The sequence below is a fragment of the Takifugu flavidus genome, chromosome 20 (assembly GCF_003711565.1).
Source record: "Takifugu flavidus isolate HTHZ2018 chromosome 20, ASM371156v2, whole genome shotgun sequence".
Lineage (NCBI taxonomy): Eukaryota > Metazoa > Chordata > Actinopteri > Tetraodontiformes > Tetraodontidae > Takifugu > Takifugu flavidus.
Window position 1 is genome coordinate 6,878,939 of NC_079539.1, and position 4,413 is coordinate 6,883,351.

At 49.3% G+C, this 4,413-nt stretch overlaps 1 protein-coding gene across 1 annotated transcript in view; it reads right to left on the minus strand.

The window, feature by feature from the left end:
* Positions 1–1,274, minus strand: part of LOC130517507 (SKI family transcriptional corepressor 2-like) — a 6,331-nt gene extending 5,057 nt beyond the window's left edge. Inside the window, exon 1 of the mRNA XM_057019444.1 lies at positions 1,269–1,274. The gene's annotated coding sequence lies outside the window, so the exon portion shown is untranslated. The remainder of the gene's footprint in view (positions 1–1,268) is intronic.
* Between the last annotated feature and the right edge of the window lie 3,139 nt (positions 1,275–4,413).

A 4,413-nucleotide genomic window follows, 5' to 3' on the forward strand; every position in this document is an offset into this window, starting at 1 on the left:
CAATACAACGGTAATAAAATCGATTCTTTTAATATATAGAAAATATATAATTATTTATTATGGCACGACGCCATATTTGGTCTTTTCTGTGATTAATTGCTGCGATAAAACAATAAATCCAAACAAAGCATTTGTTATATTTTTCAGGGTGAATTATTAAGTTTTTTAGAGACAAAACCGCAGATAAGATCAATACATCAATTTTATGAAGCTGATGAACTTTATTGTTTTTTCTAGGAAAAAGAAATAAATCTGCAAATTTGTTGTCTCGCGCTGTGAAATTAGACGGCACGGGGAGGCGACAGCACGTGCCCACAAGCGCCCAGCACGCGCTCAGCACGAGCCCCAGCTGCCGCTTGTTCAAAGCAATTTACGGTCGCGAGCGGGCGAAAGCAGCCTTTGAACGGTGACGTCATCAAAGAAATCGTCCTTAATTCTTCGATTATTTTAGATCTTAAGAAATAATCAAGAGAGCAAAAGTTTTATTTGTATCTCATTTTAATTAATTGAATTTCTGAAGAGCGAGTTTTATCCGGGCTCCTACAAGATCCGGCAGTAATTAACACATTTGCTAAAATTTGCCTGAAGGAAGAAAATTAGAAATAAAAAATAAACTCGGACTCGCGTGTTTGGGGCAGGAAAAGTCTCGGTGGAGACAGACGCGCTATTAGCGGGAGCGCAGCACATTTCACCGCTTTATTTGTCCATCACGCACCGGCGGACACCCCGCTGAGAAATTAATCACGCCTGAAAAAAGACGAGAAGGTCGGGGGGGGGTCAAATGAAATCTGTCAATAAACGTCCCGCCGCGGGCAAATCGCTCAATTATTCCCGCCATAATGTTTCCGTTTCTTCAGAAGCGCTAAAATCCGATTCTTCCTTTATTTCAAACGTTTTCAAACTACCTGGACACGAGCAGCGTCACGAGCTTGTTCCAGGGTGGATCCGGAATTCCCGCCTGGAATCTTTGCTGCCGCGCGGCTCACGCAGCGCCGCGTGCCACGGTCACGGTTGGCCTAAAGACGCACGCGCGCAGCCTTTAATAAGGTTGTTCTTAGATTTAATTCGGGAGTTTTGCGCGCGCCGCGTGCGTCATTTATCTTGTGTTTTGGCGCAGATTGCGCGTGCACGCTCTGCGCCGCGGGCTGCTTGTACCAATTAGGGTGACAGAGCAGATGTTGAGCGTCCGCGAGGCTGATTTATTGAGCCTATGGCTCATGTAAAGGTCCCGCCAGGCCACGCGCTAATGTTTAAGTTTCACCCAGAACGTGAAGTTTCTCGGGTTTCTGCACAATCCACGTGACCCGGATGTGAAGCAGGAAACAGATTAAACGAGCTTTTGTCTCTTTCCTGAAATTACTGAGAATTCAGAGTTGACTCGATCCGCCACAGTTTAAGGGACATAAAATCAAATGATCAGCTGGGACGGAACCACAAACACAGGCGGCAGTTTTAAAGATGTTATTGACATTATAACAGTAGAAATGTTACCACCGAACCGAGACTAAAGACCGTTTCTCTTTGTTAGGAACGTTTCTAGTTTCTTATATTTTTATTTTCAAAGTTGCAAAAACATAATGATTTTTCCCCCCGAATTTTATTACAATTTGCGAAGTGACTAAAACAAACAAACAAATAAAAACCAATATAATTAAAAACCAAATGAATTATTGGTCAGAACATATAACTGGAGCCAGTAATAAAAACTAGAGTTTTATCGCAGTAATTGCACGAAACCTGAAATGATTCCTTTGCTCTTCCAGCTGGGGGGGGGGGGGGGGGGGGGGGGGGGCACTAGGGGGCGCTGCAATTATAAAGTCTTAAAAACAGACAGCTCCACTCACCTGCAACACCAAAGCAACACATGAATCCACCAGCTGAGGAATAAAAATGGTAGAAATTAAAAGTTGGTCGCTGGTCAAAACATTTGTCCACAAACTTTTCTCAAGGTTCGATCTGGAAACACAAACTGTCCAAATAGCAAAACTTGGGAAAACTGTTCAAAAATCGTAAACAAATGTTGCAGTTCCACCGGCAGTCACGGGGGGCAGTGTTGGGCAGAGTAGCCAAAACGTAACGTATGACGCAATTTGGGCGTAAATTAAGGCAGATCGGGCTATTAGCATGCTGACGATTAGCATGCAAACGGAGCTGCGCGTCCCCCTGAACGTAGTGATGTTAATAAAGGGTTTATAATGTCTATATTACAGATCGTCTGTACATAATCACCTGCGAACAGACCCTGCTGGAGCAGCTGGGAGATGCAGCTTTACTTACTCGAGAATCTGAGCTCGTAATTAAAGGCTCACTCGGCTTTTAATGACCCCTAAACACACGAAAACCTGTGAGAGTTATTCTGAGAGGAGATGTTAACCAACTCTGAGCTGCTGCCAATTAGCTTCAGTGCAGCCAGACTGCTGGGCGCTACGGTGATGCTGAGAGCCTGCAGGGTCAGGGGGTAACGGTGTGTGGGTGTGTGTGTGTGTGGTGGTGTGTGTGTGTGAGTGTGTGTGTGTGTGTGTGTGTGAGTGTGTGTGTGTGGGTGTGTGAGTGTGAGTGTGTGTGGGTGTGTGTGTGTGTGTGTGAGTGTGTGTGTGTGTGAGTGTGTGTGTGTGTGGTGTGTGTGTGTGGTGTGTGGGTGTGTGTGTGTGAGTGTGAGTGTGTGAGTGTGTGTGTGTGGTGTGGTGTGTGTGTGTGTGTGTGTGTGCGCGCGTGTGTGAGTGTGTGTGGGTCCTGTTAGCAATAGGCTCTTTCCCTGCTAATGTAAACAGCTACAGCGGGAAGATGGGGTCTCAGGCCTCAGTGGTTCTGTGCATTTCTCCACTATCACAACAACACAGATTTGATCTCTTCATCAGTTCAACTTTCACTATTTTCACGATTGGTTTCCTTGATGCCACAGAACCAAAATACTTTTATTTTCTTGGAGGAAGAGGTGGAAAAGAGTTCCTCTAAAGTTCCTCTACAGGTTCCAGCTGAAGGTTCCATCAGGAAATTTATGAGCAGAACTATATCAATGGGGGAGGGATGAGAGAGGGATGAGAGGAGAGGGAGGGATGAGAGAGGGAGGAGAGGAGAGGGAGGGATGAGAGGAGAGGAGAGGAAGAGGAGAGGGAGGGATGAGAGAGGGAGGAGAGGAGAGGGAAGGATGAGAGAGGGAGGAGAGGGAGGGATGAGAGGAGGGAGGGAGGAGGGAGGGAGGGATGAGAGAGGAGGAGAGGAGAGGGAGGGAGGAAAGGAGAGGGAGGGAGGGAGGAGAGGAGAGGGAGGGAGGGATGAGAGAGGGAGGAGAGGAGAGGGAGGGATGAGAGAGGGAGGAGAGGGAAGGATGAGAGAGGGATGAGAGGAGAGAGAGGAGAGGGAAGGATGAGAGAGGAAGGAGAGGAGAGGAGAGGAGAGGAGAGGAGAGGAGAGGAGAGGAGAGGAGAGGATAGGAGAGGAGAGGAGAGGAGAGGAGGGGAGAGGAAAGAGGAGAGGAGGGGAGAGGGGTGGGGGGGGGGCAGGGAGGCAGCAGCCTATTACCTCTGGTCCGAGGGAATCATGCGGCCCAGCGGGGGCTCGTGGAGGCGTCGCCAGGCTCAGATAACTAACTGAGATGATCTCACAGAATCACGGCTTAATTTCCTTTACTGGGGAATATTTGCTGCTAATGTAACTTAAATCGGCCGTTTCAGAGGAAGCTGCACTGTTTTATGAGCAACATAAAATCATGGAAAGTCACCAAAAGGGAAGATTGGCACTTATGTTGGTGTTGAAATGGATTCTGAAGGAATGAGCTCAGACGTGGTCCCACAGGCCGGGGGGGGGGGCGAGGGGGGGGCCGTGGGGGAGGGGGGGGGGGCGAGGGGGGGCGTGGGGGGGGCGAGGGGGGGGGGCGAGGGGGGGGCCTTTATCTCAGCACATTTGGCTCCTTCTCTCTTAATAAACTTCATATGAGAGGAGCTGAAGTCCTCAGACACACCAGGAATATCGCTCCGCTCTTCTCAGAGCTGCTGTGTGACAGCCAGAGCTTTAGTGCCATGCTCAACGGCACACGGGCAGGGCACCCAACCCACAACCCTCCCATGCTGTGCACCATTGCTTGGTTGCGCTCATCTCCCTTTGGAAGGGGAATCCGCGGCAGACTGGAAGAAGCTAATCAATAATCCCGTTTGGTGTCTCTCTCCTGTGGTTCTGACCCGACCCGCTCGTCATAAACAGGAGCTGCATTAACGGGAGGGTTCTATTAGCACTGCAGACAGGAAGCAGAACCAGCCACTCTCCTATCTGTCTATTATTCATGAGGAGGGGAGGTTAATCTACCACTTCATCACCGGGGGGGGGGAGGGAGGAGAGGGGGGGAGGAGGGGGGAGGAGAGGGAGAGGGAGGGGGGAGGGAGGAGAAGGGGGGAGGAGAGGAGAGGGAGAGGGGAG